We start from the raw sequence: 13,970 nt of genomic DNA, 5'->3' as shown, positions 1-13,970 counted from the left end.
ACGTGTTTTATAAACACTTTCTATGTCAGTGGCTTAGTCAATGGGTCTACCACATTCTCCGTTGATGCTACCTCTTACTATCATCCTCCCATAGATCCAGTGTTGTCATACAACAAAGGAATGGGTGATGTGCTGAATTCCAAATTCAGGAATGAACACCTTCATTCATAAGGCAACCTCACTTACGGCAATGCGCTCGGCTTGGGTTGTGGACTATTAATTTGCAACTTAGGACCCCTGTGGGCTAACACTCAGGAAACAACACATGATCCTATCGCGAAAATATCTCCAGATGTAGACTTTCTATCATCTGGATCCGACTGGAAATCGGCATCTGTATACCCTTGGATCTATAGTGAATTATCATCGAATATTAGACAAAACTCTTTTTTCTTTCGAAGGTACTTAAGTATGTTTTTCACAGCAGTCCAGTGCTCCTGCCCTGGGTTGGCCTGAAATCTGCTTACTACACTCACTACCTGAGCAATGTCAGGGCGAGTGCACAGCATGGCATACATGATGCTCCCTACGACAGAGGCATAGGGAACGTCCTTCATCCCATCAATCCCCTCAGAAGTCTTGGGAGACATCTTTTTGGAGACAGTGACTCCGTGCCTGAAAGGAACATTTCCTTTCTTGGAGTTTTCCATGCTGTATCTTTTGACTATTTTGTCAATGTAGGCAGATTGGGATAATCCTATTATCCGCTTTGATCTATCTCTATAGAGTCGAAAACCCAGTATATAGGAGGCCTCTCCAAGATCTTTCATGGAGAATTGCTGTGAAAGCCATACTTTTACCGTAGTCAACATTCCTACATCATTCCCAATGAGTAGAATGTCATTTACATACAGAACCAAGAAGGTAACCTCATCTCCACTGTACTTCTTGTAAACACAGGGTTCATCTGGATTCTGCACGAAGTCAAATGATTTGACGGCAGAGTCAAAATGGATGTTCCAACTTCTACAAGCTTGCTTAAGCCCATAAATGGATCTATTATGTTTACATACCATGTTTTCCTGACCCATAGCTATGAAGCCTTGCGGCTGCTGCATATAGATATCTTCAGTAAGATCTCCATTCAGGAATGCAGTTTTGACATCCATTTGCCAAATCTCATAATCATGGTATGCTGCTACAGCTGGTAGGATCCTAATGGATTTAAGCATGGCCACAGGTGAAAAGGTTTCCTCATAATCGATGCCCTCTTTCTGAGTGTACTCTTTCGCCACCAAACGAGCTTTGAAGGTCTCAACCCTACCATCGGGGCCCTTCTTCCTCTTGTAAATCAATTTGCAACCAATTGCTTTTACCCCGAAGGGCGGATCTACTAGAGTCTAGACTCCATTGGTCTCCATTGAGTCCATCTCTGCTCTCATGGCCTCCACCCACTTCTGGGAATCTATCTCCAACATAGCTTCCGTGTAAGTCATGGGATCCTCCTCACTAGTCAAGGTTTCTACCAGGTAACTATCCTAGTCATAACCATAACGGACTGGTGGCCTGGATACCCAAGTGGATCTTCTAGGTTGGTCACTACCTGGAACTTGTGGGACATCTCCCACTGCTCCTGAGCTCTCCTCATCAAGAACAATTTCCTGATGATGGGTGTACAGGATATAATCGGTCTCCAAGAACTGGGCATTTCGACTGCCGAACACTTTCTGCTCATTTGGGTCATAGAAAAGGTAACCTTCAAAGCCTTTTGGGTAGCCTACAAATAGGCTACGGCTGGTCTTGGATTTCAACTTGTCCGCACTCATTCTTTTAATGTGTGCTGGACAACCCCCATTCATCAAGTGTCTGGCACTTGGTTTCTTTCCGGTCCAAAGTTCATATGGTGTGTTCGGAACCGATTTGGTTGGAACCCGATTCAGCACGTAAATCGCAGCCTCAAATGCATAACCCCAAAAGGAGCTAATTGTGACCGGACCATATCCAATAAGGTCCTATTCCTCCTCTCTGAAACACCGTTAAGTTGTGGTGTAGCAGGAGGAGCTAATTGTGGTACTATCCCATTGTCCTTTAAGTAGTCCCTGAACTCATCAGAGAGATACTCGCCACCTCGATCAGATCGAAGGGCTTTAATTTCTCTTCCAAACTGTTTCTCGACTTCTTGTCTAAACTCATTGAACTTTTCAAAGGATTCAGACTTGTGTCTCATTAGGTACACGTAACCATATTGTGAGAAATCATTTGAGAAGGTGATGAAATACACATGTTGATTTCGTGTCCTAACACTTAGGGGACCACATACATCAGTATGTATTAGGTCAAGTGTGCCTGTATATCTTTCAGGCTTACCATCAAGTGGCTGTTTTATCATCTTGCCTTGTAGGCAAGGCTCACAGGTGGGAAGATCTTCTACAGTTAGAAAATTCAAAGGACCATCCTTTACCAACCTTGTGATTCAGTCAACACTGATGTGGCCAAGTCGTTAGTGCCACAGACACGTGGGATTAACTGTATCATGCGCTCTCTTCTTGGGGTTTTCAGCCGACGTAGTTTTGGTTATGTTAGTTTCTAGAGAAGGATGTAGAACATAGAGACCGTTCTCTAGTTTCCTGTATGCGATGAATCTGTTATTTCTTTTAATAGTAATCGTATTACTAAAGAAGACAGAATAACCATCTACACACAGTTTTGAAACAGATATCAAATTTCTTCTTAAGTTTTGTACATAAAGACAATCTTTGAGTATAATTTTTCCTTCTCTAAAAATTAACTCCACAGTTCCTATTGCCGCAGCTGCAATAGTTGCAGTTGTCCCCAAGTAGAAAGTGACTTCTCCTTCACTCAGCCTTCTACTTACCTTGAACCCCTGCAGTGAGTTACACGCATGAGTTGAAGCCCCAGAGTCAATACACCAGGACGCAGAAGCTACCAATAAATTGGTTTCTATAACACAAGTTTCGAAATTACCTTTCTTGGATTCCAGGTAGGCAGGACAAATTCGTTTCTAGTGGCTGGTCTTCTTGTAGAAGTGACATGCATCTGATGCTTTGTCTTTCTTCTGCCTTTTGCCCTTGGTGGCTTTCTTCTGAGGCTTCTTTGCCTTCCTCTTTCTCTTGGCCATTTTGCTATCTTCAACAAGCATAGTTACAGGCCCATCCTTTTTAATCAGTTATTCAGCTCTTTGCAACATATTGCTGAGCTCTTGCAAGCTAACATTCAACTTCTTCATGTTATAGTTCATGATTAATGGATTAAAGGAAGGAGGCAAAGAATTAAGGATAGCGTCTATCTGGGTTGCGAGGTCTAGCCCGGACCCAAGAGCCTCCAGTTCGTTGATGTAACCCATCATTCGAAGACAATGGTCGTGAACTTGTTGGCCCTTAGACATTTGAGTGGTCATGAACTGCTTCAAGACCTTTTTCCGAGTAGAACGATTTTGCTCTTCATACATCGTCCTTAGGCAGTCCAATATGTCCTTGGCAAGTTCGATCTGATCGAACTACCTCTGTATTGGGTTGTCCAAGGAAGCGATGATGTAACACCAGGCTAGGGAGTTTTTCTGCTCTCATTCCTGATAGTCTCTCCTTCGGGCCTCAGAAGCCCTGTCTCCCGGATGCTCCGGGGCAGGATTCTTTGCCACTTTGTCTAGCTTTTTTGAAGCTAGGACTAGCATAAGGTTCCTGTACCAGTCGGCGTAGTTTGGGCCCTTAAGCTTGTTGTCATCAAGAAGCTTTGCAAAAGATCCGTTTGCCATTTTCTGATTAAAGAGCAAACATCAGTCCACAACCTAATTTGATTCATGTTCATTTCATAGATATGGATTTTAATCTATGATCCATTTCCATTTATTCATCTCTGAGATTTCCCTCCTTTCTCAGTGACGGAGACTACGGGTTGTCTCTGGAAATGTGGGAAATCACATAGGGTGCATGGAGCCAACTATTTCAGCTGCATAACCCCACTACCTTTCTATGAAGGATCATATCCACTCATCATATGAGTTTTCCCTTTGGCCTCTGTAAGACAAGGTTCAGAGCTGTTTTCAGCTAAACCTTTCTGTCTAGTGAGTGCTTACCCATCATATTCGTGAACGCCAAGGTACCGTGAGAGAGTTCCCATTTTCTGGTGAAGCCCCTCCCACATTGGTGGGCCTTAAATCGGCTAGGGTTCCGCACATGACCTCTTGATGAGGTGTGGGGCCCACCACTGAGGAAAGTCATCCAATGACCGAAAGGGACACCATGGCAATGATGTGCATTCAGCCATGGTGTGCGCAAGTGCCACTGTTGAATGAGCATGGGCCTAGTACTTATGGCCCATGTATGCAGCACATCACACATCCATAGATCTCATGCAGGGATAAATTGATCCAATCAATTAATTATCTATAAGGCCCGTTGGAAGCCCGTTAAAATTCCATAATATTAACCATTAATATTATCTAGGTATATGGGCTGAATTAGGGTTACCCAGTTCGGCCCATATAGCATTATCCTTTAAAATGGGCTTTTGCAGTTTTAACTATTTAAAACTGGGCCTTTACAGGCTGGGCCGAATTAACCATTTAATTAAATATCAATCCTTAGTCCCATTAGTGGGAAAATTAGGGCTGACTTTCAGCCTTGATTAAACCCTAGAATTGGTCCAAACAGTTTTAACCAATCTTCGTTCGAATGGGTCTAGGGTTTGATTTTTATTTAAATCCTTAATTCAAGAAAATAATTTGAAATTAAATAACTGATGAAAGAAAAACAAAAACAGTTAATCAGGGCTGTTCGCACACTCCATCCTGCAAAATAGAGGTTAGATCACTGGTTATAGTTTCTCAAACTGCAAATCGTAGATAGCGAATCTCCCATCTGCGAAATCTCCTTCTCTGCGCCGCCATCTTCGATCCAAAATTAAAAATAAATAGAAATCCTATTTCTATTAATTATTACATCAGATCGAATGCCTATACATTGAGTCTAAAAATAAAAAAAATATATTATTTCTCCGTATTAGGTATAATCCTCTCCTACTCCTTTTGGTTCAGATCTGGTTCAGTTTATGGTTCAAGAATGATCCTTGAAAATATGATTTTCTAAATAGGGAATGTGATTCCTAGTTGAAGGGAGAGAAAAATTTTTGAAATTTGCCCCACCCTTATTCCGCATTCTTGGGTGTCCATACGATAGATCTCTCATCCCTTCAAATCTTTTGTCCTTTGGAGTACTTAAGTATGTTTTTTATAGTATTCCAATGCTCCTACCGTGGGTTGGCCTGGAATCTGCTTACTACACTGACTGGCTGAGCAATGTTAGGATGATTGCACAGCATGGCAAACATGATACTATTAGACAGTTGTATGCCCTTAGATCCAATCAGAATGATGTGCATTATAACATTTAGTGTAAATGAATAAAGTACAATTTTTATTCATGTTCTTGTGTTGTGTTTCTATGTAATACCCTTAAACTGGACACTTATGAGACTCGTGTTTGTTAAGAATGTTTGCAGTTGTTGGATAAGTCTGGGGAGATTTTTCCTGACAAGGCTAACACTGGTGTACTGCCAAATGTTGGGGTGGCCTGTCTCCGCCCCCAGGTTAAGACCCGAGGCACATGCAATGTAGGTTTACTTGAAACCCATTTCCAATATTGCCTTGGACCTTAGAGATTGATGGGAAAAACTGAAAAGTTACACCTGAACCCTAGACTCGATTATGATATTGCACTAGGTGTCGGATTGGGATGTCTTTGTATGCCAATCAGTGAGATCCGAAGAGGGGGTCAAAACCTGGGTATGTTGGGACAGTCTGAGAATTCATCTGAGTGGATGATCATAGTGACAGGATCAGCCCATTTGTCGGACAAAGGTAATGACTGGGGATGCACTCTCTCTGATGGAAACCAAACTGCCGGCAGTTGATTTCAACCATTGAAATTTGTTTTGAAAAATATATTTATATACGGATATACATATATCTTATGGTTTCAAAATGTTTGCAAAAGTTTTTAATTTCCGGGATCCATGTGAGTAGAAAGTGTAGCATTGTTCCGTGAAGCTAGCCGAGGGAGAGGTCCTCTCTTGTCGGGCAGTGTTTGATTATTATGGGCTGAGTGGTTAAGTGTAAGACCATTGAGGGTAATTCCTGATGGGCTAATCTTGCATCTGCCCACAGTCCCTGGGTTTTTATATGGTGGCTTTGCCCAGGGACCACTTAGTGTAAGTGTTAGGCCCATTAGGAGCCCATGTGATGGGCTCAAGGGGTGCACTGTTGATGGGTTTGTCGAAGCCCTCAAAATTAATATTAGCCCCACTATCAAATAATTGTAGTAAAAAGTGGTACTATGTCGAATCCCACAAGGAGCAATTCAGTAATCTCTTAGCCGAATGGATAAAGTAATTGAGTGGGAAAACTTTGTAAATAAAATTAAAAGAATAACAAACTAAACAAACAAGAAAATATCAGTCTTATCGAATTCTCGTTCAAGGGTTCGGGTTGAATCGATTGGCCATCGATCCCAGGTACATTTCAACATTCTTGCAATTCAAGCATTTAACCTTAGATTTATTAGGATAGTGATAATAAACCTTATGTTTTCCTAATTCAGTTGACCAAACCCAGCACTCGATCAACACTTATCACCACTCAACTGGGTACAATAGCATTCCATGTTAAACAGTGATAGCATTAAGATTTGTGATAACAGTTAAAACCAAAACAACAATAATTGAGATAGCTGCAATTATTGAATCTCGTTCCATCGATTCTTTTAGGTTAAACCATGCCAATACATTGGTCAAAGGCTGTCATGAACAATTGACCCAAAAAGATATTAACCCAATTGCTACTTGTACCACTATTTGTGAGAATTACGGATCACCGAAATCATGGATAGCAGTAGGAAAATCAAAATTAATTCAGTTTGTCAGACTAATTAACATTAACATCCAATAAAAAATATACTTAAGAATCAATGAATACTTGAATTAAATAGCAAGAAAATAAATTAACTATAAAACCTCACAATGACACAACCGAACCTCCCCCTTTGAGCCAGAAAAAGAAGTTTAGCTGCACACGATCTACACAATCTCCATGCTTTGCTTCTCTATGGCCGAACTGCTTTCTTGAGCTTTCTTGGTCTTCTTGATGATCTCTTGGATCTTGGAGTGAGTGATGCTAGAGCTGGTCACCCCCCTCTTTATATAGCCAAAGGAGATGACTGCTTTCCAACTCCTAGGAGATCATCTTATCTTTAGGGAGTCTTGATCTTCTTTGAACTAATCCTATCCTATCTCTTATCTAATGATCTAATCTCAATCTTCTTATCTCTCTAGGATTACATTCAAGACTTTAGATCTGATAAGATTCTCTCCTTGGAGATTACATTCTAGATTTGGACTCTTGACTCTTGAATTCGAGTTGGGTTACTTTAAAACTTGGGCTGCTTTAAGGTACTTCTACGAGTTGGGCTTAAGTTGTGAAATGGGCCTGATTACGAACTTTCTCTGACTTCGGGCTCATTTTCGTACTCGATGTGGGCCGAATCTGTCAAAACCCAAAACATAAAAGTTGTGGGACTTCCTTTTCTATTTTTAATACTTCTTGAATTGTCCAATTCGGAATCCGGAGTTGAGAGTTATTCCCAGATTACTGACTGTCGCCGAAACTGTTTATAATCACCCGATTTGCCCTATTTTCTTCCAATTGCCTTCTTTATTGCCCTGAATCGAAATACAAGAGTAATGAGATCATTTAAGTGCTAAAGTAATGTAAAAAGAAAAATATTAGGGGACAAAAATAGGGTTCTTTTCAGTCTCATCAACTGTCTATAACAGTGTATTCGGCCAGGCCTTGTAACAAAGGTTGGGCTGAACCCATGTGGCTGATGTGTAGATCAATGTTTGGGTCCCACGCCATACAAAGAATCCCAACTGTGCAGCAGTTTGGAAGCATACTGAGCACTAAGACTTCATGGGCCTAAAGCCCATTTTGCCCAATCTACCTATAGGGTTCGGCCATCCATATGATGGATCTCTCATTCCTTCAGAGGTATCAGAGCTAGGTTCAAGTCTTGAATTGAATTAAACCAGATCTAAACCTGCCCAAATGGGTAGAAGACGTTCTACCCAATTTGCGCAGATTAGGGTTTTTCTGGAAAATTGTTGTCCAGATAAAGGGAAAATTATTTGAAATTATATTTTATGAATCTGAATTTTATTTGGAATTGTTCTTTATAATTTTCTTGATTTATGGGTTATTCATACAAGTGGAGATCAAAATCTTTTTCTGGCTCGTGACAATCTGTGATTTGCAGTTTCTTGATTTATTTATTACATTTGGTCTGTAAAATAATTCTTTTTATTTTTTAGACCGAATGTATAGGATTCGATCTAATGTAGTACTAATAGAAATTTAAGGGTTTCTATTTTATTCTTGGATCGAAGATGGCGACGCAGGAAGGAGTTTTCGCAGACGGGAAAATCGCTATCTACAATTTGTAGTTTATGAAACTGCATACTGTGATCTAGCCTCTATTTTGCTTAATGGAATGTGCGAACTATTAGACAGTTTTGTATGCCCTTAGCTTCAATCTGATTTGATGTACTTTTGACATTTAATGTAAATAAATAAAGTGCATGTTTGATTCATGTTGTTTGATTTGATTCTGTGTAAGACCCTAAAACTGGACACTCATTGAGACTCGTGTTAGTTTTAAATGTTCACAACCATTGAATAAGTCTAGGGAGATTTGTTCAGCCAATGCTGATATTGGTGTGCCGCCAAGTGTTGGGATGGCCTATCTCAGCCACCAGGGTAAGACCCAAGGCACATGCAGTGTGGGATTGCTCGAATCCTTGAACCAAACCAGATTTCCAGTATTGCCCTGGACCTTAGAGACAGATGGGCAAAACTGGAAAGTTACACCTTACCCCTAGACTCGATTATGATACTCCACTAGGTGTCGGATTGGGCTGTCTTTGACATGCCAATTAGTGAGATCCCAAGCGCGGGTCAAAACCTGGTTATGTTGGGGCAACCTGAAATTCATCTGAGTGGGTGATCATAGTGATAGGATCAGACCCTTTGTCCGACAAAGGTAATGATCGGGAATGCACTCTCTCTGATGGAAACCAAAATGCCGGTAGTTGATTTCAATTGTTGGAATTTTGTTTTGCAAAATTTATATTTGATATATATATATATATACAGTTTCAAAATGATTGCAAATGGTTTTAATTCCCGGGATCCATGTGAGTAGAGAGTGCAACATTGTTCCTTGCAGCCGAGGGAGAGGTCCTCTCTTGTCGGCCAGTGCTTGATCATTATAGCTAAGAGGTTAAGTGTAAGGCCATTTAGGATAATACCTAATGGGTTAATCTTGCACCTGCCCACAGTCCCTAGGTTTTTATAAGATAGCTTGGCCCAGGGACCACTTAGTGTAAGTGTTGGGCCCATAGAGTCCATATGATGGGCTCAGGGGTTCACTAGGCTTCTCAGTGAATTCGGCTAGGCCTTGTAATAAAGGCTAGGCTGAACCCATGTGGCTGGTGTGTAGATCATTGCATGGGTCCCACGCCATACAAAGAAGCCCAACTGGGCAGCAGATTGGAAACTAATTAAGCACTGATTATTTAATGGGCCAAGAGCCCATTTCGAATTGGGCTGATATGATCACCCACTTGAGGGGTGGATCTGAGATTAAGGTTAGCAAAAGGATTGGGTCTTTAACCCAATCCACTCTAAGAGACCAAATTCAAATCAGATTTGAATATGGTAATCTCCTGATAAGATTAGGAGTTATCTAACCTAACCTGCAGATAAGATTAAGATCATCCCCTATCCAAATGCTTATTTGGATTGGAGAAACTCTTAATTGGGAGATTTCTTAATCAAGAAGAAAAGAGGAGAAACCCTAAGAGAGAAAAACAACAAAATTCGAACCCAGGGTTTTGAGCAAGAAATCATCCTGCGAATTGAGATAGGATCTCATACACACTGCAGAGAGAAGAGAAGCATTCTTCGCCATCTTCATCTCAGGAATTCTCCACCAGCCGCCGCCATCCTCTGAATAGATTCGATCTTTGAAGAAAATAAATCAAGAAATAAGTTCTTGATATCAAAGAACTGAAAAGGTTCAGTGCTCAATGTTTCCAAAGGATTCTTTTGAATGATTCAGTGTGTGAGACGCACTCTACTGGTTCCATTCCACATATTGTTGTGTCATCTTCAGTAGGAGCGGATCTTGGTATCCTCTTTGGGAATGAACACCAACTTTGGAAGATACTACTTCTCTGGATCAGGTATAATTCCTCCCTTGTCTTTTGGTTCAGATCTGGTTCGATTATGGTTCAAATAGGAATATTGTATTCTAAATTTAGGGAATATGATTCCCAGTTGGAAGAAGGTAGGAAATTTTTGAAATTCGCCCACCCATTCTGCAACCTTTTTGGCATCCATATGTGAACATCCCTCTTTGACTAATTCTTGCTTTTCTTTAATCAGTATTTAATTTTAGATCATTTTCTTCGATTAAATTAAAGATCAAACCCTACACCCATTCAAACCAGATAGGTCCAAACTGGTTGGACCAAATCTAAGGTTCGATCAAGGCTGATGTCAGCCCTAATTTCCCACTGATGGGCCTAAGGATTGATGATTAATCAAGAGTTTACTTCGGCCCAACCTGTAAGGCCCAATTTTAATTTGTTAAAACTGCTAAAAGCCCACAATTGCAGATAAGCTATATGGGCCGAACTGCTTAACCCAAATTCAGCCCATATACCTAGATAATATTAATTGTTAATGTTATGGATTAAAATGGGCTTTAATTATGGGATTTACAGATATTTAATTGATTGAATCAATTCATCCCTACATGTGATGTATGGATGTGTGATGTGCAACCTTCATGGGCCATAAGTACTTGGCCCATGCAGATTTGATAGTGGTTCTTGCGCACACCATGGCTGAATGCACATCATTGCCATGGTGTCCCTAAGGATCATTGGATGATCTCCCTCAGTGGTGGGCTCCACGCCTCCTGAAGATGATAAGTGCAGAACCCTAGCCAATTAGGGCCCATTGAAATCTAGCTTTATGAAAGTCACTAGGAGCCACTCTGGTTTGACCTAAACTGAACTAGGGCATAATTCTTGTTCCCTCCAGCAATATGAGTGCATGTGATAGGGAGATTCATATGATGAACTATCTAAAGGCCTTCCATCATTAGCATGAAGATGGGTCCTTTAGTAATGAGGAAGTGCACTAGAAAATGGGCTATCCATTTGCTATTGGGCCTGTCTGAGTGTTTCATAAGATGATAGGGGCACCATAGACCAATGAGGGAGGGGCTTCACTAGAAAATGGGAACTTGACGGATTGTCAAAGCCCTCAAAATTAATGCTAGTCCCACAATAAAATTTTTGTAGTAAAAGTGGTACTAGATCGAACCCCATAGGGAGCTAACAGTAATCTCTCAGTCGAATGAATATAATCACTGAGTAGGAAAATTAAATAACTAAAATTAAAAGAGAGTAAAAGCAAACTAAACAAACAAGAGAAATCAGTCTTACCGCATTCTGGTTCAAGGGTTCGGGTTAGTCACTTGGCCATCGATCATAGGTAGACTCTGGTAGTCTTGCAATTCAAGCATTTAACCTTAGATTTATTAGGATAGCCATAATAAACCTTGTATTTTCCTAATTCAGTTGACCAAATCCAGCATTCGGTCAACACTTATCACTACTTAACTGGGTACGATAGCGTTCCATATTAACTAGTGATAGCATTAAGCTTTGTGAAAACAATTAAACCAAGATAACAACAATTGAGATAGCTGCAATTATCAAATCTTGTTCCATCGATTCCGTTTAGATTAAAACATGTCAATACATTGGTCAAAGGCTGTCATGAGTAATTAACCCAAAAAGATATTAACCTAATTTCTACTTGTACCACTATTCGTGATAATTACGGATCACCGAACCATTAATAGCAGTAGGAAAATCAACATTAATTAATTTTTTAGACTAATTAACATTAACATCCAATGAAAATATGCACAAGAACCAATGAATACTTGAATTAAAAAGCAAGATCTTAAATTAAATACAGAAGCTCACAATGGCACAATTGAACCTCCTCCCTTGAACCAGAAAAGAAAAGCTTAGCTGCTCATGATCTTTGAACTCTCCATGCTCTGCTTCTCAGTGGCCGAACTGCTCTCTTGGTAGCTTGAGTTGCTTGATGATCTCTTGGATCCTTGGATTGAGTGATGCTTAAAACTGGTCCACCCCCCTCTTTATATAGTTGAGTGAGAGGGCTGTTTTCCAACTCCTTCTAGGAGATTAAACTTAGATAGATAGTCCTGATCTGTTTTGAACTAATCATATCCTATCTCTTATCTAATGATCTAATCCAATCTTCTTATCTTTGTAGGATTACATTCAAAACTTTAAATCTGATCAAACTCTCTTGGTAGAGATTACATTCAAAATTGGGACTCTAGGCTCATGAATTCGAGTTGGGCTGCTTTAATATCTTGCGCTACTACAAGGCTCTTCTGCGAATTGGGCTTCAGTTGTGAAATGGGCTTTGCTACGAACTTCCTCCAACTTCAAGACCAGCTTAATCTTTGATGCGGACCGAATCTGTTAAAACCCAAAACATAAAAGTTGTGGGAATTTCTTTCCTCTTTCCAATTCCTATTAAATTGTCAAATTCGGATTCCAGAGTTGAGAGTTATGCCCAGATTACTCACTATTGCTGAAACTATGCAAAATCATCCGAATTGCCCTATTTTCTTCCAATTGCCTTCTTTCTTGCTCTGAATCGAAATACAAGAGTAATGAGTCCATTTAAGTGCTAAATTAATGTAAAAGAGTGAATAATTGGGGATAAAAATATGGTAGTTTTTAGTATCATCAAATCCTCCTATACTTGAACCTTGCCCGTCCTCGGGCAAGACAAAACTTAAGCAAAAACAAACTACCTGCTGATTTTTAAACTCAACTCTCCTTCATCTTTCTCTACAAATATTATAGGTTAACTATTGCAAACCATTAAATCAGCACAACCAAGTGATACACGACTCATCCATTAGTCAATCCAATTTTTTCTACTGCAGACCAGGTAGTAAATCAGGGAAAACCTCTTTCTCTTCTTTTTTTATTTTCTTTTTTTTTTCTCCTCTGAAGAAGTGATTGCATTTTATGCTCCATCTCACTTTGGATTACTTTGTCAGTAGATGCATTTTATGCTCTATCCTACTATTTGAATTGCTAGCTAGTAGGTGCATTTTATGCTCCATCCTACCATTGGATTACTTGATCGGTAGGTGCATTTTATGCTCCATCCTACCAATTGTGGCAATGGTGAAGTATTTACCCTATTTACTTAAACCTGAATTTAGGACTAGCTTAACTAGAAATGGCTTCAGATAGGTCATGTACTCCTTGATCATACCTCATTACTAGGTTCACAAGAATTTCCCTAGAACATTGCTTCAATTGACTTCAAAAGAGTTGAAGTTTTGATTTTTTTGTTCTTTCTTTTTTTCTCAAAATTTTCTCTTTTTTTTTTTTGAAAAGCAAATGCAGAAACAAACAACCTAAATTCTAACCTAAATTCCCTCCCCCTCACTTAAAACTTACATTGTCCCCAATGTGAGGTTAGATGCAAAGAAAGGGCAAAAAAACTAAACTAGGAATGTAAAAACAAAAAGAAAAAGGAAAAACAAACTTCCCTATTTTTAATAATCCTAAATCGGATCCTCTAATTCTCGTGGATGCAGCGTTCGTGTTCTCCTATTTCATCCATCATGGGTGGGATCAAATCTGGAATAGGGGCCTTCGTATCCAATTGTGCGCTTTCATATCTTCTTCAAAAATTTCCTAGACAATTGAATCAATAGTGTCAACCGAACAAATCGAATGACATTCATTGGAGTACTTCATTGCTTCAAAAATATTAAGTTTAACAATCTCCCCGTCGAACTCGATGGAGAGGGTACCCTCATCTA

General features: G+C 39.9%; 1 protein-coding gene across 1 annotated transcript in view; it reads right to left on the bottom strand.

The window, feature by feature from the left end:
- The window catches only part of LOC148860995 (uncharacterized), a 167,140-nt gene that overhangs the window by 38,662 nt on the left and 114,508 nt on the right, over nt 1–13,970 (bottom strand). The window lies entirely within an intron of this gene.

This window comes from Nelumbo lutea, chromosome 4 (assembly GCF_056320005.1).
Source record: "Nelumbo lutea isolate HS-2025 chromosome 4, American lotus-T2T, whole genome shotgun sequence".
Taxonomy (NCBI): Eukaryota; Viridiplantae; Streptophyta; class Magnoliopsida; order Proteales; family Nelumbonaceae; genus Nelumbo; species Nelumbo lutea.
The sequence above is the reverse complement of the archived record's forward strand: the minus strand, read 5'-3'. Positions and strand labels throughout refer to the sequence as shown.